The following is a 22,657-nucleotide window of genomic DNA, read 5'->3' as shown; positions in this document are numbered from 1 at the left end:
TGGTGGCACACAAAACTAAAAATATAACTAAAGATATTTTGTTGTTGGCATCCTTTTTGTCTCGGGAGACAATGAAGTTGCGCATAAAATAATCTAATCTGGCTTTTACATTTCATGTTCTAATACATCTGCTGTGGCTGTGTAGTCCTATCCTGGACAAACACTCCCTCTGGTAGGTGCCGTAAATGTAGTGAAGATTTTGCCTGGCTGGTTGTAATGTCACAGTTTCTTGTTGACATCTTTTCTTGTCTTTCCATTTTTCCTCTCTCTCTCTGTCATTCCTTTGTGTTCCCTTGGCATCAAATGGCAGAATCATGTCCCCAACAAAGATGTCCTCAAGCAAACAGGAATATCAAGCATGTTTGCACTCCTCACACAAAGACGTATGAGATGGCTTGGACATGTTAGCCGTATGGAAGATGGCAGAATCCCCAAGGACATACTCTACGGAGAGCTTGCTAGGAGCACTAGGTCTGTGGGAAGACTGTTCTTACGATACAAGGATGTTTGCAAAAGGGACATGAAGGCCTGCAACATCAATATTAGCAACTGGGAAGCAGTTGCCAGCAACCGTAGAGATTGGCGACATACCGTAAAAGAGGGTACTAAAAGTATAGAGATTAAAATTATATTCAGGTTACACTGTGGCACACCTAGCATCGTCTTGTGGCACACCAGTGTACCACAGCATACCGATTGCAGAGCACTGATCTAAGCTATGCAATAAGTATCTATAAATAACTCTTTTCCCTATGGTCAGGAAAATGAAAAACTAAGGAGTATGGTTTAGTAATGTAGTCGTAACCCTTACCATTGACTCAGCAGACCATTTAAGATTCAACAGCTTGAGGAAGTGAGGGCTGCGCCAGTAACTGCCTGGCACTCATTTAACCCTTTAGAGGTCCGATTATTCTATCAAACGTAATGGTTATTGATTCACATTGATTTGAATTAATCATGCATTATCTCATATCATCAAGCTCTTGATGCTGTGATCATTTAATGTAGAATAACTTTGTAGGGTAGGTGTGAGAGCTTGGATCTGATCAGTTTGAACATAAAACAGATGGAATATTTTGACTGGATTGGCCAGTTTAAATACTAAAGGGCTAAAGCTGGATTGCATGACTCAATGTGAAATGAAGTGTGTTGCTCAAGGACATATCTTGCTGCTCAGTTCAGGAATTGAACCCACAAACTTATAAGCATGAGCTGAATAGTCTAACCATTAGGCTATTTACCTTCACAAAAGACAAAATTGACCTCTGCTTTAACTCCCACCATCTACTTTGCACGGCAAAGCTATTATAAATACATGATTGCTATAAACATATACTGCAATTTTATATCATATCCCAGTTTATCTAGAATGTTATGTAGTGCTTCAATTTATTAATTAATTCATGCTGTCAGCAACTGCACCATTATGCAAATTAGGGTAGATCAATTGTATTCTGTTCAAGCTGTTCTCTCTATAGTGAAGAAAATGAGCAACTAATCTTCGATGATACAAGCCATTTGTCACTCACAATTGAGTATGGCTTGGTAACATGTCATGATTTAGATTCCTTTGTGGTTATTAGCAAACATAGGTACTCTCTTGGGCCAGTTACCCTTGACCCTGTGAAGCATTATTTTAACTCTTTAGCATTTAAATTGTCCATATCTGGCTTGAATATTCTACTTGGTTCATGTTCAATCAGGTCAGATTTGCCTCTCACGCCTTCCCAACAATGTCATTCTAAAAATTAAACAGTCAAATCACCGAAATCTCAAAGATACAAAATAATGCATGATTTATCCAAACAAAAGAATGTGAATAGATAAGCATTACTTTTGACTGAGTAATCTGAACTCTAAAGGGTCAATGTCTACTTCTCCATGCTTGCATGAGCTGGATAAAATTTGATGAAGGTAATTTTTTATGCACATTTTTATGCACACAGCCAGACTTCACATTGTTTCCAGACAACATAATATTTCCCCTAGTCCTTTCGAACGCGAACTGCATAATAGCCAGAAATGTTTTTAGTGCAGATTGCAAAACTTGTCCCTTTGTCTTGACACCAAACTCTTATTGTTTTACAGTTAACGTGCGAGTGACAAGATACGGAGACATCAATACACACTCATGTACACTCACACACACAAACATGTGCACACAGGTATATATGACAGGCTTCTTTTAGTTTCCATCTACCAAATCCACTCATAAGGTTTTAGTGAGCCAGGGTCTATAGTAATGACACTTACACTACATGCTGTGCTGTAGGACTGAACCTGAAATCACATGGTTGAGACGACTCCTTAGCCACACATCCATCCTTGCACTTCTTTGAATAAAAATGTATATCTGTGTCTGTCTGATTTTCTGTATGTATGTCATATGTGTGTGTGTGTATGTGTATGTGTGTATATACATATATATATATACATACACATATAGATGCATACACACATACATGTACATACATATATATATATATATATTATATATATATATATATATATAATATATATATATGTATATATATATATATATATATATATATGTATATATATATATGTATATATATATGTATGCCTATGCATACATACAATGATATATGTTTACACACACAAACATACATACACGAACATATACATGTACATTTATATACATATATATATATATACATACACATATAGATGCATACACACATACATGTATATACATATATATATATAAATAATATATATATATATATAATATATATATATATATAATATATATATATATATATATATCTATATATATATATATATATATATATATATATATATATATATATATATATATATATAATATATATATTCACACATATACACACAGTCATAGAAAATGCATAGATGTGGAATACAAAAAAACATGTATATGAATCATGTGATGACTTAAGATTTTAGATTGCCATGCCTCAGGAGTCAACTTTAATAGTAAAAGAATAGAAAAAAAAGTGGGGTGGAGAAAAAAGCCAAACCCAACTACAAGAACATCTCTCTCTCGTTATAGTAGCTATATATCATTGCTGTTGATAGATTTTTCTCTCTAACTGTCAGTAAGACAACATTATACTTTCTGTTGCTGTTACAAGTGACAAAATCAATTCTGCACTCACATGCAACATATTTAAACAGATTAGACAATTAATAGTGAAACACCTGACAATAAAGCTGCAAGTGTAGTAACCATGTTTTAGCTGACTTTAAACCTCACTCCTTGCTGTTTTCACTATTCTACAACACCCACCCCAACTATCTATACACTCACCTCTGTTGCAATGGTTGCATTGTCTTTGAGGAATGTTTTTGGTATTGGAATATCTCACTTATTGAATTTATTGGAATTTTTTCGTTTTGGTTGTTGAAAACTATATTCACAAGAGAACAAGGATCACTATGATACTGTGGTTTGGGTGTTTGGCATAGTGGAAGTTGTGTTTTGGTACAGCAGTATATATATGTTGGGTGTAGTAGTACATATATTTGGTAAAGCGAAATGCATGTTTAGTATAGTGGTGTATATGTTTGATACAGTGGTATATATGCTCACTATAATAGTATATATACATATATGTATATATTATATGTATATATATATATATATGTATATATATATATATGTGCATATATATATATATATTATATATATATATATATATATATATATATGCATATATATATATATATGTATGTATATATATATATATGTGTGTGTGTGTGTATATATGTATATATATGTATATATATGTATGTATATGTATGTATATGAATGTATATATATGTATATATGTATATATATATATATATATATATATATATATATATATATATATATATAGCGTAGCTGTATATTTCATAGTTTTCGTGATGTACATGTTGAGTATATTGGTATAATGTATATTTGGTATATTGCTATGTATGTTTCATTTTGTGGTATGGAGTATTTCACATAGATGTATGAAAGGTGCCTCAAGGTTTCAATTCATGTTTGTTATTAATCATAGTTCCATTTCATTTATATTTCTATAGGCATAGGAGTGGCTGTGCTTACCAACCACATGGTTCTGGGTTCAGTCCCACTGCGTGCCACCTGGGCAACTGTCTTCTACTGTAGCCTCGAGCCAACCAAAGCCTTGTGCGTGGATTCAGCAGACAGAAACTGAAAGAAGCCCGTCATATATATGTGTGTGTGTGTGTGTGTATTTATGTTTGTGTGTCTGTGTTTGTTCCCCATCATCACTTGACAACCGATGCTGATGTGTTATGTCCCCGTAACTTAGGAGTTCGGCAAAAGAGACCGATAGAATAAGTACTAGGCTTGCAAAAAATAAGTCGTGAAGTCGATTTGCTCAACTAAAGGCAGTGCTCCAGCATGGCCAAATGATTGAAACAAGTAAAAGAGTAAAGAGTAAAGAGTTCTTTAGAAAGGTATTAAAGCCACCAGTCTCCTTTGAAGTGACCTATTCATAGATATCTCTCATTACAGAAAATCAAATTATTTTAGTTGTATTAAAGAAATTATTTACGATTTGTTTTCTTTTAGTATTTCCAGATGGAAAGTTAGTGGTGGCTCAGTGGTTAAGGTGTTGGGTTAATTTTATTGGTTTTTTTTCATGTTCAAACCCTGTTGTTTACACAAGCAGATTGTTTCCTGGGACAAATGTGAATGTAGTACTCTACTCACCTCAGTAAAACCTAAATATAAAAAAATTATAAAATATACCTTTTCCAGTATGTGGCTGTGTTTTGCTTAACATCACAGAAGATGTCCAGTTATTTTAATAAAACATGTTTCTATAATTTATAAGTATATTTTCAGAACCATCAAACCTATGTTTGATGGTACAGAAATAACTGACAACAGTGTAACATGTAATATACAGGTAGGAGACAAAAGTACATTTACCTTTATTGTCAGCACTTACTAAATGAGTCATGGGTAAGAAGTTCTACTATTGTTTGTTGTTGTTGTTTAGTCCCAAAATGAACCATGACTGATGAGAATTACGATTATGATCAAATATATTTTATTCTGCAGATAACCATGATGTGTGTTTTCTCTCTGATAAGGCAATGTGCATCAAGGACTGCATTATTTAACATACCTTTTTTTTTATTTAAGATTATATGGTATGATATAAGTGATTTGCTTGCTATGTCCTGCAGCCTCTTTTATTCCATATTTCATGCTTTGGAGATAATTATTAACAGTATAGAAGGTAAAGTACAGGTGACAATCGATAAGAGAATTGTTACCTTTATTGTGAAAACTATATGAGGCTTGAGTAGAAAGTATTACCTTTATTTGCATGACTGCATAGCAGCATTTCTCAATCGGGGTTCCCCAGAACCCTAGGGTTCTGCAAAAGATTCCTAGGGGTTCCATGGGAAAGAGTGTGATAAGCTAATGCTAATTTCATGATCGTAATATCACTATACATGTGCAACATATTGGTTATTGTAATATAGACATCATCCTGTCTAATCTATTGTTATCAAAAAGATATAACAACTATATATATATATATATATATATATATATATGATATTTACCTTGTGAACTACAATGAAAAAATATGAGAAAGATATAGTATATTTTTTTTGGTGCAGCGGTTCCTTGAGACATAATTCATTTTAAGGGTTATGCAACGGTACAAAGTTTGAGAACCACTACTGTATAGGGTTGTAAGAGGTAGCAAGACTATATGGACCTGTGTAAGAAGTGACAAAACTATATGGGTGGGTGATAGTGTTATTGGCAAGACTAGGTGGGACCAGTTTAAGAATTGTTACTCTTACTAAAAAAAAAAGCTATCTGATGTATATGTTGGAAGTGTGATATCTATGGGTAATGTAAGATAAGTAGTGTTTTTGTAAAAATGGTTAAAAATTAAGAAACAAAACAAAACAAGAGCTGAGTATGGCCATAGACTTTATACCATTGATTTACAAAGTTCTAAAAGGAGTTTTGATAGATTGACAAAAGAACTAGAGTTCCTAGAATTTATTCAGAAGTAATCATTAGAAAGACACCCATGAAATTGTCTTTAAGTTGCTTATATGGTTCACTGAAGTGGGAGAAATTTTCTCTTGCCTAAGTAACAGGTTTAAGGCTGGGTAGTTGCAAAGAAATTTTAGTCATTAGAGTAAGAAAAGGTGGAAGAAGTTCAGGTTCAGAGAGCTTTTACCTCTGTTGCCAACAGTGAGTTTCTTTCTATTTCCAAAGAGGCAAGTTTTATGAAATAGTTTGTTCAGAAGATCTGTTGATGCTGGAGACAAATGTATCAGAGAATGATCTGTTGGATGTGTAATGTTAACATGTATGAAATGTGGCTCAATAGTGAACTGAGAAAGTCTCTCTGTCTGTCTGTCTGTCTCCCCTCTCTCTCTCTCTCTCTCTCAAGCCCATTCACTCCCTATGGTGCATAAGCCTTCAATGACACTTCTCTATTCTTGACCCTGGGCTCCTTTCTGCTTCTCTCCCCCTGAATCCCTGTTGATTCAGTTCTTTCTCAGTATTCCTTACCTCCAGCTATTTTTCGTGTTTCCTTGAGGGAAGGAAGACCTTGTTTGTTTTGAATTGTCATTGATGCTTCTGTAACTTTGTCCCTTTCTTGGTAGGCGTACTCACCCTACACAACCATTTTTACCTCTGGGAAGAGGTGGTCCATATTAGTCTGACCCCTATCATTTGACCTGTCCAGCATGGGAAGACCTACTGGGAACTTGCGTTTTGCTGGCATAGCTCTCACTAGTGGAGGTGTGTGGTTTAGTGGTTATAATATTGGACTCATGAGTGTAAGATTTTGATTTTGATTCCTGGACCAAGCAACACATTGTGTTCTTGAGCAAAACACTTCATTTCATGTTGCTCCAGTCCACTCAGATGGCAAAAATGAGTGACTCTGTGACAGACTGGAATCTTGTTCAGGTGGGGAGTTTATATGCTATGAAAACTTATGAAATTGGCCCTTATACGTAAGCATAACTTGAGAAGGTAACTCTACCTTTACCTATAGCTTTCACTGTCATTGAGGCACACAAGCCACCAAACCAAAACAAGGCATCAAGGGCCTTGTAGTGGGAGCTGAGAGAGTGGTTGGGTATTAAAAGTATCAGCTGATGTATATAGGTGAGCATGAACATATAGCATGACTGGAGAAAGAGTGATTGATATAAAAAAAAAAACTTGTGTCACTAGTGTAGGTAGGGTTTGTACTGCCCAGGGTGGCCCTTCTGTTTGCTGCCCCCGGACTCCACAAAAAACATATACTGCCTACAGTAGACCCGAAAGTACTGCTCCTTTAAAAGTGTCACCCAAGGTTGATTGCCCCTACTGTCCCCCACTAGCTACACTAGTGGCTTGTGCACTGGTAGGGAAAGGGGACATTGGGGGAGATGATATGTTCACTTCTTAAAATGTAAGAAAGGAGTCATGACTGTTTGTGAAGGTGTGAAGACTAATTGAATAAAGGCAGGAATAGCCTGTTGAATGTTGCTGAAACGTTAATGATTTTAACAAATTACACCTGTACATGTAGATTAATATTGATGGTGGTAAATCAGTATTATCATCATCATCATCATCATCATCATAAAAGTGAAATTCTTCGTTTCCAGTCTTCCATTGGAAACAGGTGATGGGTTGGTGACAGGAAGGACATCCAGCCATAGAAAAATCTGGTTTGATAAATTCTGTCTGACCCATCTAACCATTGACAGTGAAGATGATGATGATAATGACAAAGATGATGATGATGATGATGATGAGGATAATGAGGATGCCAATGGTGATGATGATGATGAGGATGCCAATGGTGATGATGATGATGATGACGATGATGTTGATGATGACAATAATGATAATGATGACAATAATGATAATGATGACGATGACAGTAATGATGACAATGATAACGACGACAATGATGATGATGACGATGATGATGATGATGATGATGATGAGATGATCACTCAATTTTACATTAAAGCCCCTCATTGTGAACAGGATTAATCTTTATGAGTTCCATGGATTTATAAGGATATTGCTTATTGTTTCTGTTAATGAGAGAGAGAGAGCGAGAGAGGTGGGGTAAACAATTTTCTAAATAGGATTGTTGTCAATTGTCACAAGTAACTTTGTCTGAAAACCTTATTACCTTTCTCCAGCTAGGCCATCTAAGGCAATATTGTGGCACTTCAAACACTTGCAGTGAATAATAAATAACAACCCATTAAGTTGGAAATCTAATTTATTGCACAGAACAATATGTTTAACTTTTATTTATAAAATAATCAAAGTTGATAGCTCCTTGGGCTTAAATGCATTCTATATATTTTATTTTTAGATATGATATATAAATAAACTTTTATTGTGTTTTATAGAAGAGGACTTATCTATGTGCCATAATGAATAGTATAAATCCGAATATCACTGTTACTATTGTTTGAATCAAAATTATTTATTTTTGACTCAATAGGTGTCCTTGGGCGACCTGCTGTGCTTGAGGAGACCTATTGAGTCAAGTACATCCACATAAAAAAAATCAAATGGAAATTGTAGTTGTGGTACCTGTGCCGGTGGCACGTAAAATGCACTAACTGATCATGGCCATTGCCAGCCTCCCCTGGCACTTGTGCCGGTGGCATGTAAAAAGCACGCACTACACTCACAGGGTGGTTGGCATTAGGAAGGGCATCCAGCTGTAGAAACACTGTCAGATCAAACTGGAGCCTGGTGCAGCCTCCTGGCTTCCCAGATCCCCGATCGAACCATCTAACTCAGGCTAGCATGGAAAACAGACGTTAAATGATGATGATGATGATTTATTGGTGCTCTGTCCATCTCTGTTTAGCTTGTATTGGCCCTGTTTGAGCAAACATATTAAAGAAAGAAGGGACTGAGTGCTTTTTACGTGGCACAAGCGCAGAGAAGGTCAGTTTTGTCATGGTTTTTACAGTTGGATGCCCTTGCAAACACCAACCACTTTACAGTGTTGACTGGATGCTTTTTATATGGCACCAACACTGTATGTGTACATTATACACCTGGGAAGGCAATGCCAATTTGATGGAGGGAGTGAACTGATGCCCAGCACAAACATTTGATCACTATAAACAAATCACCTGTGCAGGGTATTCAGCAAGAAATTGTAGAACTCCCATATGTTGTCCATGACAAAAGAGTCCATTAATGCCTACCAAACTGTTAGGATAGACTAAATCTCTGATCCTTTATCTCTTATTTGTTTCATTTATTAGACCGTGGCTATGTTGGAGCACAGCCTTGAAGACATTTTAGTCAAATGAATCGACCCCAGTACTTATTTTCCTTTTAAGCCTGGTACCTATTCTATCAGTCCCTTTTGCTGAACCACTTAGTTACAAGGACGTAAGTAAATGTAAACAAACCAACACCAGTGGATAACAAACTCTAAAATATCAGTTTGAATACTGCTTTTAACCGAGAAACTCACAACAGACACCATTTGTAAACATTAAATAATTTATAAACATCTAATTATTAAACTGAAAAAATTATCAGAAAAACTGTTTCTGTTTGTTTTTTCAAGTATATAATTCTGTACTAAGGACTTTCTATTTGTTATTCTACTACACACACACACACACCACACACACATGTATATATGTATGTATGTATGTATGTATGTATGTATGTATGTATGTATGTATGTATGTATGTATGCATGCATGCATGCATGCATGTATGTATGTATGTATGTATGTGTGTGTGTATTGTTGTTGTTGTTGGCATCCTTTTTGTCTCGGGAGACAATGGAGTTGCACATAAAATAATCTAGTCTGGCTTTTACATTTCATGTCCTAATACATCTCCTGCTGTGGCTGTGTAGTCCTATCCTGGACAAACACTCCCTTTGGCAGGTGCCGCAAATGTTTTCCATGCTAGCATGGGTAAGAGGGTTTGACTGGAGCCAGTAATCTGGAGAGCTGCACCAGGCTCCAGTTTGTTTTGGCTTGGCTTCTACAGTTGGATGCCCTTTCTAGCTCCAGCCACTCTACAGAGTATAAGGGATGCCTCTTACCTGTTGCCAGCATGGGTGCCTTTTATATGTCACTGGCACGACATCGTCTTTCAGTATTCATCTACCAAATCCACTCACAAGGCTTCGGTTGACCTGAAGCTATGGTAGAAAACACTTACCCAAGGTGCTACACAGTGGGACCGAACCTGGAACCATGTAGTTGGAAAGCAAGCCTATGATTCCTGTGCATGCCTATGATTCCTGTGCATCTTCTGAAGCACTGGTAGTTGTATCCATATGTTTCCTTGTTAACAAACTAGTTTTTTACTTTCTCCTCTGCTACACAGTTTCTGTTATTAAAATGGTAATAATCTTGAGGACTTTCTTTGAATTGTATCTTCTTTAGCTGAACACACGCTATCATACATGTATATTTGTATATGTGAGTATGCATTTATCTTTATAAATATCCACAAAAAAACATGAGAAACACTTTTCTTTGTGCATTTTGAATAATTTGTTTGGTAAGAATGTGCAAAAGCTGGTGAATTTAGATGAGCAGTTATTGAATAGAGAGAGGATGATTGATGCATTATGTATGTGGTGTGTGTATGTATGTATGTATGTATGTATGTATGTATGTACGTATGTATGTATGTGTGTGTATGTATGTATATAATAAAATAATCATTTCTATAAGCGAAAACTTAAAACGTGTGTGTGCATGTGCATTTATATATAACGCATGCGCCCACACACATACATATGCATGCAGTCTTGATAAGCCTTAAAAGCTAAGAGCTAAGCCAGGAAAGAATAAGAATAGAAGAAAATAGGGAACACAGAACAAAATGATGTATCCAGAAGAGAAACTAAACATCAGGTATAGTTAGCAAGAAAAAAAGATGAAAGTAAAATGATTGCTAATACGTTCTGTGAGACATGATGATCTGAGTGGTGTTTTGTTCAAGACTGTAAAATACTGTATCAGTGTAAGTGAGGATAAGTTTGGTAAGAATTGTGCACAGGGTTGCTGTGTGGTAAGGCGCAGGAGTGCCTGTGTGGTAAGTAGCTTGTTTACCAACTACATGGTTCCGGGTTCAGTCCCACTGCATGGCACCTTGGGCAAGTGTCTTCTGCTATAGCCTCGGGCTGACCAAAGCCTTGCGAGTGGATTTGGTAGACGGAAACTGAAAGAAGCTCGTCGTATATATGTATATATATATATATATATATATATGCCTGTGTGTGTTTGTGTGTCTATGTTTGTCCCCCCTAGCATTGCTTGACAACCAATGCTGGCGTGTTTATGTCCCCGTTACTTACTTAGCGGTTCGGCAAAAGAGACCGATAGAATAAGTACTGGGCTTACAAAAAGAATAAGTCCTGGGGTCGAGTTGCTTGATTAAAGGCGGTGCTCCAGCATGGCCGCAGTCAAATGACTGAAACAAGTAAAAGAGTAAAAGAGTAAAGAGAGTCATGGCATCACCCACTTCACCCTCATGAACATTGAGAAGAGAGAGAGGCATCGGAGTGTTACTGTGAATGTTAGTATGGGAGGTTGTTAAATGAGGAGGATGTGGGGAATAGAGAGAGTTTACCTCAAGTAAAATAGAGGTAGCCTTACCTCAATGTAAATTTACCTCAAGTAAAGTAGAGGTAGCCTTACCTCAATGTAAATTTACCTCAAGTAAAGTAGAGGTAGCCTTACCTCAATGTAAATTTACCTCAAGTAAAGTAGAGGTAGCCTTACCTCAATGTAAATTTACCTCAAGTAAAGTAGAGGTAGCCTTACCTCAATGTAAATTTACCTCAAGTAAAGTAGAGGTAGCCTTACCTCAAATTAAATTTACCTCAAAGTAAATTTACCTCAAGTAAAGAAGAGGTAGCCTTACCTCAAATTAAATTTACCTCAATGCAAATTTACCTCAAGTAAAGTTGAGGTAGCCTTACCTCAAATTAAATTTACCTCAAGTAATGTAGAGGTAGCCTTACCTCAAATTAAATTTACCTCAAAGTAAATTTACCTCAAGTAAAGTAGAGGTAGCCTTACCTCAAATTAAATTTACCTCAAAGTAAATTTACCTTGAGTAAAGTAGAGGTGCATGGCTTAGTGGTTATGGTGTTGGACTCATGGTTGTAAGATTGTGGTTTTGATTCCTGGACTGGGTGATGTATTATGTCCTTGAGCAAAACACTTCATTTCATGTTGCTCCAGTCCACTCATTTGGTAAAAATGAGTAACGCTGTGATGGACTGGCATCCAATCCAGGAGGGAGTATATATGACAGAGAAACTGGGAAATCTATTCAATGCTCCTAATGTGGACTAACCAGTGAGACAACATGATGGTCCTTAGTCATCTCCTTTGTAAGGCTCAGTGTCTTGAGATTGGCCTTCAACACATTTATGACTCTGTCAATTCACCACCTTTAAAGAATTAAAATGTAATTCTAATGTATGATAATATATGATATATTAATGTATGATAATATATGATAAACTTATTACAAAACTAAACCTTTTCACTGTGAAAATTAGATATATCTGCTCAATTGTAGAGAGCAGTTTTATATACCAATCTATCTCTTGTTGAGATATGCCATATTTGAAATTATTTTCTGTTGGGATATGTCAAGTTTACTGAGGCAACATGACTAGCAGAAAAGGTTAATTCTATTTTTTGGTAGATATTTAACATCATTTCTAGAATAACCATGAAATTTGATTTCACAGTTAAAGGGTTAAAAAGGAGATAACATTTGTAAGTTCATACAAAATATAGGCTATTAAATAATCCTTTCTAATTTTGGCACAAGGCCAGCAGTTTTTAAGGGAGGGGCTAAATCTAATATATCAACCCTAGCATTTGACTGGTACTTATTATATCAACCTTGAAAGTATGAAAGGCAGAATGATACTGGTAGTATTAAAACTCCGAACATAAAACTGGAAAAATTGCCACTAATCATTATGTCTAGCATGCTAACACCTTTAGGTTATTAAATAATACAATAATTGAATTATTAAATGATTAAATAATTAAAAAGTTGATTAATTAAAATTAGTAATAGGAATCTATGCATATGATTAGGGCAATAGTAAAATAAATGTTGAGATAGAAAAATATAGGGAAGAATGGATCAGAAAAGTTAAAAGGGTTAAGGATTATGAAAAATGTAGTAAATATTAGGATTGTTAAAGAAGGGAGGCTTAAGAAATTAAAAGATCACAAAATTATAATTATATATTAAAGTCTTAGTAAAGCATTATATTTACATATTAATAATATTAAATTAGAACAAAATGTTACAGAGTAACGATAAGTTAAATTAGTGACTTTATGTGAAAGGGAAAAACAAATTTGTGTGAGGTTGAAATGAGTTGCTAAAACAGTTGAAACAATCATATAGGTGCAGGCATGGCTGTGTACTCTGAGAAGTTTGTTTTGCAGCCATGAGATTTCAGGATTTCGGGTTCAATCCATTCATTTATTCATTTACTTCATTCATCTTAATTAAAGTGATCCAATTAATTATTACAGAACTAACAGAATATTATCTTGATTATCTTTATTTTATTTTTAATCAAATCTATATATACTACATACATGTGTGTGTATGTGTGTTTTTGTGTTTGTTCCTACCCTACTTAATAACCTGTGTTGGTTTGCTTACATCCCCATAACTTACCTGCGTTGGCAAAAGAGACCAATAGAATAGGTACTATTAAACTACTGGAAACCTTAGAAGCTACTGAAATGTCATTTCAGTGTAGTTTCTTATTTCTTTATTGCCTGCAAGGGGCTAAACATAGAGGGAACAAACAAGGAGAGACAAAGGGATTAAGTCAATTGCATCAACCCCAATGCATAACTGGTACTTAATTTATCGACCCCGAAAGGATGAAAGGCAAAGTTGACCTCGGCGGAATTTGAACTCAGAATGTAACAGCAGACAAAATACCGCTAAGCATTTCGCCCAGCATGCTAATGTTTCTGCCAGCCCGCCGCCTTCAGAGTAGTTTCTCCTCTTGAAATACCCATGTCTTTGTCATCATTGTCATCACTGTTGCTGCTACCATCATCATCATTTAACATCCATGGCCCATGCTGGCATGAATTAGACTGGTTCACAGGTTCCAGTGGGTCTAAGGACTGCAACATGTTCCAACGTCTGCTTTGCGACAGTTTCTACAGCAGGATACCCTTCCTAATGCCAACCACTTTACAGTGTGTACTGGATGCCTTTCTCATGCCACCAACACTATAGAGATTGCCATGCAGCCTCACATGGCTATGAACACCGGGAGAAATATTCCAACCAAGAAAATGTTGATTGCTAACAAGTATAATTCTATGGAACTCGCAGAACATTTAAGCACCAACAATTTAGAACTACCCTACGGAACTAGAATCATAAAAAGAAAATACTTAGGGGCAATTAATAATAACTGCTAACTCCAGCTCATTCCTTCTCATTCATTCTTGAATACAACTTTTGAAGAATTCATATATTCTGATGAAGTGTCTGAGATGAGTGTTTGTTAATGAGATTAAAACTGTCTGGTACTATTAACGTCATCTTTGGAGTGGACATTTACAATATTTTGCGTATGTGTGTGTATGTGTACATATGTGCATGCATATGTGTGTGTGTGTGTAAAATATACACACCCATAGGTGTACATGTGTGTGTATGTGAATGTATGGGTGTATATGTATATGGAGATGTGTATGTGGTGTATGTCTTTGTATGTGTGTGTATGTATCATTTATGGAGACTGAATGTTAATCTGACAATGCAAGTTTCATGCTATTGTTGTTTTCAAATGACAATGCATAGATATATATATTGTGTGTGTGTGTGTATGTGTGTGTGTATGTGTGTGTGTGTGTCTCTCTCTCTCTCTCTCTTGATATATGTGTGTGTGTGTGTGTGTGTGTGTGCATTTCTTATAACGTCTTCCCCATAAAACCTTTTCTTCTCTCATCATGCTGTTCTAAGATTAGTGGTGAAAATACAGCTAAGACAATAATATAAAGTTCCTTGTTGGCCCCTTCACACAACTGATTTAGAGAGAGAGAGAGATTACCATCTATTTGATAAACAGATAGGCAGACACACACACACACACACTCCACACATACACATGCATACACACACACACGGTCATTAAATATCCTATCAGGCTAGGATATTTAGATAAAAAGAAATTGGTAATTATGTACTAATATTATTAAGATACAATCCCCATCTTTAATCAGCGTTGATCCCTAAGGCTAGTCCCTCATGTTGCCATCCTTGGTTTACAGATGTAGGATTTCTTCTATTTATTACCTCCTTTTGCTTCTGCAATGGTTTCTGCTCCTTTGAACTAACCCAACTGTATACCCTCTCTACCTCTGGCCAACCAAAATGCCCATCCATCCCATCATCTTTAATATGTCTCACCTTTCAGACACCACATTGGACAATTTTCCCCAGTCCTTTACTCGCAGGACTGCGACCTCTAAGAATTTCCTGCCTGTAAATATTGATCTACAACTCTTCGCATACATATGTATATATATAATGAACCGTATTGTTATTGGTGAGATCAACAAAGAAAGTACTCCATCCAATGAGAGATAAATATCATTTAACCACCATCATCATCATCATTATTATCACCATCCATTCGTGTCCATTGCCAGCCTCGCCTGGCACGTAAAAGCACCATCCGTTCGTGGCCATTGCCAGCCTCGCCTGGCCCCTGTGCCGGTGGCACGCAAAAGCACCATCAGTTCGTGGCCGTTTGCCAGCTCCGTCTGGCACCTGTGCAGGTGGCACGTAAAAAGCACCATCCGATCGTGGTTGTTGCCAGCCTAGCCTGGCCCCCATGCCAGTGGCACGTAAAAAGCACCATCCGTCCATGGCCATGTGCCACCTGTGCCGGTGGCACGTAAAAAGTACCCACTACACTCGCGGAGTGGTTGGCGTTAGGAAGGGCATCCAGCCGTAGAAACACTGCCAGATCAGACTGGGCCTGATGCAGCCTTCTGAATTCACAGACCCCAGTTGAACCGTCCAACCCATGCTAGCCTGAAAAACGGACGCTAAATGATGATGATGATGATGATGATTCAATTAATGTCCGTTTTCCATGCTGGGATGGATTGGATTGTTTGACAAGAACTAGCTGGGCAGAAGACTGCACCAGACTTCTGTGTCTGTTTTGACAAGGTTTTTAGGGCTAGATTCTCTTCCTAACACCAACTACCCCACGGAATGGACTGAGTGCTTTTTACATTGCACAAGCACAAGCAAGGTCAGTTTTGGCATGGTTTTTACAGTTGGATGCCCTTCCAAACACCAACCGATTTACAGTGTGGACTGGATGCTTTTTACATGGCACTAACACTGGTAGGCTCACCAAGTAACTTGCAAGATAAAGATTCTTTGAGAGGGGAGGGAGCATTGAAGGAGATGATCTTATACCGGATGATGAAAGGTTTGAGTGTGACAGAGACAAAAGCAGCAGGTGTCTTGCTGTAGAGGAGATACATGATTATCTGGACAAGGTCTGAAAGACAGAGAGAATGAGAATAAGATTTAAATTTGAGCTACTGTTAGTTTCATGCTCTGAAAACATGATGGTCTGAAAAGCTTGTATTGCATGCTGTGTGTCTCCAAGCAATCTTTCTGATTCAGATATACAACATGGTTGGTCTTTCTTGAAAAAAATGAGAAAAGACGTTCATTTTTGAGAACAGATATGAGAAAGGATGTTGGTTTTGGAGAAAAGATGAGAAAAGATGAGAGGAAGGTTAAAGAAAAAAATGGAATGAGAAAAGAAAAAAAAAACAAATTAAGAGTTGCATTCCTTTGGTCTGTTTGAGTCAGATAGGATAAGGTGCGTGTGTGTGTGTGTGTGCATGCCTGTATGTGTGATCTGTCTGTTCATCTGTTTGTCTATCTGTTTAACTATTTATCTTTCTCTCACACACTCTCTCTCTCCTCTTTCTCTCCCTCTCCCCTCTTTCTCTCCCTCTCCCTTCTTTCTCTCTCTCTCTTGGAATCAGTTTTGTGAAGGGGCCAATAAGGAACTTTACATTGTGTCCCCAGCAGCCCTTTCACCACCAGTCTCAGTACAGCATGACAAGAGAGAAGACTGGCTTTTTTTTAGCCAGGAGTGGTGTGGCTCTATGGTAAGAAGTTTGTTTCTCAACCACATGGTTCTGTGCAGCAAAGGGTAAATGGCAAAGACCCCCTTCTGCCATGAATGACCATGGAATTGCACCTAGAAAGTTCCCCTCTGGGACACAAGTCCGGGTAAGGTTGTTTGTGGAAGACCAGCAGTCACCCACGCATACCAGTCTCTCCTCTCCATACCACTGATGTTATCCAAGGGAAAGGCAAAGGCTGATACAGCTTGGCACCAGTGGTGTTGCAACTCATTACTACAGCTGCATGAACTGGAGCAATGTGAAATAAAGTGTCTTGCTCAAGAATACAACATGCAGCCTGGTCCAGGAATCGAAATCACTACCTCATGATTGTGAGCCCGATGTTCTAACTACTGAGCCATGTGCTTTCACAAGTTTGCAGGAATACATAAAAAAATATATAACATCAAAAGCTACTACAGTATGCCAATAAAGGAACCACTACGTGATCAATGAACTTGCTAGAAATAGCTCAATTCGGTGAGTTGGCTGAGACGTTAAGCACACCAGGCGAAATGCTTGGCGGTATTTCGTCTGCCATTACGTTCTGAGTTCAAATTCCGCCGAGGTCGACTTTGCCTTTCATCCTTTCGGGGTCAATAAATTAAGTACCAGTTACGCACTGGGGTTGATATAATTGACTCAATCCGTTTGTCTGTCCTATTTGTCCCCTCTGTGTTTACCCCTTGTGGGCAATAAAGAAATAAGAAATAGCTCAATTCCCATACTCTACTATCACTACATGCACTACGTATGAACAAAAGCTGAGATTGCCATGTCTAGAATAGCTTTGATCATAGGACTGCTAAGTCAAGGAAGCTAAAATAAAATTGGTTTTGAAAATGTTTGACCTAAGAGCACAAAAGAGAGCAAATGGTGTAACATATTTATTGTTTGCAACACATTAAGGATTCTGTTGATTTGCTGCCTTAATATGAAAAATGAAGAGAAAATGGATAGCCGGGTGTGGATGTGTGGGTAAGAAGCTCTCTTTGGTAAATATTTGCTAGTATAGCCCAAGCTGACCAATGCCTTGTCAGTGAATATGATGGATGAAATAATGTGGAAGCCCATTGTATATGTGTGTTTGTGTTTTTGTGCTTGTGTATATCCCCCATCACCTCTTGAAACCACTGTTGGTCTGTTTTCATCCCTGTAGCTCAGCAGTATGACACAAGGAACTGATCAAATATGTACCAATCTTGAAGAGTGAGGTTAGAATTTCAATTTGAAATTAAAGAATACAAGGAAAAAGATGCATAGAGTTCATATAGACTTATTATTTCGTTTTTGTTTCTTCTCTATTATGAAGATGTCACACTTTCTAGTCATTGGTAATCATATATTGGACTATTTCATTCTTTTTAGAAACCTTCAGCATTTTCACTTCCTTGCTTTATACAGCAATAGAAGCACCTCTGATTGGTAGAAGAAAGAAAAAATTAAGCATTCCTTGGTAGAATGATTGGTAGAAGAAAGAAAAAAAAATTATGCATTCCTTTACTTGAAAGAAAGAATGATGGGATAAAGTGAAAAAGAAACAAAAGAAAGAAAAAGGATCCTTTTCCGTACCACTCCTGGTATTCTGAGATCCACCACTAATAACACTGTCAACATTACAAAATAAACATCCCTATCATCAACATCATCATTGTCATCATCATTTTCATGGTCATCATTGTTACAATTATCATTACCTCCTCTCCCTCTTTCTCTTCCACCTCCTCCTCCTCATCATCATGTTCCTTGTTAAACAAAATTTTAATCATCGTCACTACTACTACTACTACTACTACTACTACTACTACCACCACCACTACTACTACTACTATCACCACCACCACTACCACCACTACCATCATTACCACCATCACCACCACCACCACCACTATGATTACCGTTAGTAGTGCTACCAATTTAAGTACTTCTGCTACCACCTATACAAGCACCACCATTATTATCACCACCACAACCACCACTACTACAATTACTTTTACTGCTGCTGCTACTACTACTACTACTACTATCACAACTTCTACCATCACCACTATCACTATAACAACCATCACTACAAGCATTAGTATAGCTAGCACCACTACCACCACCATCACCACCAGTACAATTACTACTGCCACCACCACCACCACCACAAGCACTAGTACTCCTACAAACACAAGTATTGCTAGCATCATTATAACAACTACTACTACAACTACTCTTACTACTACTACTACTACTACTACTACTATCACCACCACTATAACTATTACCAACTAAGTGGTGGGAGTAGGGGCACGGGTAGGACAGCATCATAGAAATGTTCATTGATTGAAATGTCAATGGTGACACTAATGAGGAAGATGGGTGTGGTGATACTGTAAGGAGGTGTAGGGGAGGGTGTGAGATGGAATGTTCTGGACAACAATGCAGCTTCTACTGGGATGTCTACAGGCGTCAGGGACATTACTCTCTTTTCATCTTTTCCATTCACAGGGTGTTTAGTGGGTAACATTTGGAAAATGATTCACATTCACAGAAATCAGCATATAAAGATGTAAATGTGTGTGTATGTATGTGTGTGTGTGTATATATATATATATATATATATATATATATTATATATATATATATATATATATATATATATGTATGTATGTATGTATGTATGTATGTATGTATGTATGTGTGTGTGTATATATATATGTGTGTGTATATATATGTGTATATATGTATGAATGTATCTGTATCTGTGTATATATGCATATGTGTATATATTGTATCTGCGTATACTTATGTATATATATTTGGTTGGGGATAAGCACACTGCGATACATACATATATACACACACATTTGTCTTAGAGATAAGTACATCTCAACTCATATACACACATGTGTGTGTGCACAGGCATATGTGTCTGTGCATGTCAAGATGCCCTTCTTGATAAACCATATATATATATATATGCATATACACATAAGCATACATACATATATAAATACACATACATACATACAAACATAAATATATTTATACATGTATATATAATTCATCATCATCATTATCATTTAATGTTCAATTTTTAACGCTTGCATGGGTCAGAAAAAGTTCAGTGAGGCAGGTTTTTTAAAGCTGGATGCCCTTCCTGTCACCAACCCGTACATGTCTCCAATATTCCAAGCTAATATTTCCCTTGGCCAGAAATATATTTCATGGAAGACTGAACTACAATGATTGCATGATGTCAAAATTAGGGTATACATGACCACACACACACATACTCATGACAGGCTTCTTTTAGTTTCTGTTCAGGAGTGCACACCCCTCTTCACTAACCTAAATCTAATCTTTCCTATATATTCTCTATATATTATCATTTCAAATATTTATGTTACATATGAACAACAACATTCAAGCAAGGTCGTTGCCAGTGCCACTGGACTGGCTCCTGTGCAGATGGCACGTAAAAAGCACCATTTAACTTGGCCATTGCCAGTACCGCCTGACTGGCCCTCGTGCCGGTGGCACATAAGAGCACCCACTACACTCTTGGAGTGGTTGGCATCCATCTGTAGAGACTCTGCCAGATCAGATTGGAACCTGGTGCAGACATCGGGCTCACCAGTCCTCAGTCAAACCATCCAACCCATGCCAGTATGGAAAGCGGACATTAAACGATGATGATAATACCAATGTACAATTATAACTGATCATAATCAAGATACAGCAGGCTTGAACAGCATACCTTAGACATTTCAGTATATCTGTCGGGATATCTCCTTTATGTATGTACCTGATGTGATGCAAGCTGCACAAATTGATGCAACACAATTAGATGCACAAAATCCTACCTGTAATAGAAAGTTGCAGGATGAGTTGTAACTGTTATCCTACTGAATAAAGAATAGTACTAAATCTATCTTCTGTTTCATTCATCAATCATTATTATCTTAGCTAATACTGCAGAATTCTTGAAGTAGATCCAGCAGAAATATACCTCATCCGTGGATGACACCAGGTAGCCCAAACTGTGAACATGCTTTACTCAACACATAAATTGACATATACCCATTAGGCAAAAAAATTACCGATATATATATATATATATATATATATATATAAAGAATAAAAAGTTTTGAATGGTACAACAATGCACTATAATACAAACAAAGAGCAATATACCTGTTGTAATTTAGTCATTCATAGTCTGACAATATTTTAGAATAAAATTCCTTCTTCAGATATTCTAAGGAATTTTATTCCGAAATATTTATCACTCTATGGATGGCTAAATTACAACAGGTATATAGCCCATTGTTTGTATTATAGTGCATTGTTGTACCATTCAGTACTTTTTATTCTTTGCAAACAATACACAACGTTTCAAGTGAACTACAATACTCTCCTATATATATATAAACGTGTCTGCAAAAGTTTTCCCCAGTTTGAAATAGAATGTTATGCAATTATTATTGATTACATGTGTATTTCATAATGCACATAATCAATAAAAATGCTTTCTACTGAAACATATGTAGCACAGACTGAAGTTCCATTGTGCATTCTTTTTACATTATTGTATTTTTACTAAATGTTGTATGCAACTTATTTTACTCATAGGATTGGAGTTGTGGAGTATATGTTTTCCTTTCAAAATTGTTCCAGTTTTGTAATAGAAGAATGGAATATTATTAATTTGATTAATTTACTAATTATTCTGTAAATATTCCCTCAAAGTATTCTACTAGCTAATCACATGCAGGGCACAACTAAGCTACTGACCAAAATTGACGTGATCCCAGCTAATTGATGTTTGTTTGTGTGTGTGTGTGTGTGTGTGTGTGTGTGCGCGTGTGTGTGTGTGTGTGTGTGTGTGTGTGTGTGTGTGTGTGTGTGTGTGTCTGTAAATATGTATGTAGATAAATGATAGAAAATGGAATGAATAGTATTCATCATCATCATCGTTTAACGTCTGCTTTCCATGGTGGCATGGGTTGGATGGTTTGTCTGAGGACTGGTGAGCCAGAGGCTGCACCAGGCTCAATCTGATCTGGCAAAGTTTCTACAGCTGGATGCTCTCCCTAACGCCAACCACTCCAAGAGTATAGTGGGTGCTTTTACATGACACTGGCACAAGGGCCCATCAAACAGTTCTGGCAACGACCACACTCAAAAGGTGTTTTTTTACATGCTACCTGCATGGGATCCAGTCCGGCGGCACTGGCAATGATCACACTCAAATGGTGCTTTTCACGTGCCATTGGCATGGGAGCCAATCCATGGCTCTGGCAATGATCACGCTCGGTATTCTTTATTAGAAATCACTACCATTGTTTTGACACATTTTTATACCTTTGATACATTGATGAGGGGTTGTATAATCATCATCATACATTCAAGGTGCATT

The 22,657-nt window shown here is 36.9% G+C and overlaps 1 long non-coding RNA gene across 1 annotated transcript; it reads left to right on the top strand.

Moving 5' to 3' along the window:
- The first annotated feature begins 460 nt into the window (after nucleotides 1-460).
- Nucleotides 461-4,079, top strand: LOC118763206. The gene is made up of 3 exons (XR_004998956.1): nucleotides 461-602; nucleotides 3,338-3,341; nucleotides 4,069-4,079. It is a non-coding gene; the product is annotated as an uncharacterized LOC118763206 (long non-coding RNA).
- Nucleotides 4,080-22,657: the final 18,578 nt, after the last annotated feature.

The sequence above is a fragment of the Octopus sinensis genome, linkage group LG4 (assembly GCF_006345805.1).
Source record: "Octopus sinensis linkage group LG4, ASM634580v1, whole genome shotgun sequence".
NCBI classification, from domain to species: Eukaryota; Metazoa; Mollusca; class Cephalopoda; order Octopoda; family Octopodidae; genus Octopus; species Octopus sinensis.
The sequence above is the reverse complement of the archived record's forward strand: the minus strand, read 5'-3'. Positions and strand labels throughout refer to the sequence as shown.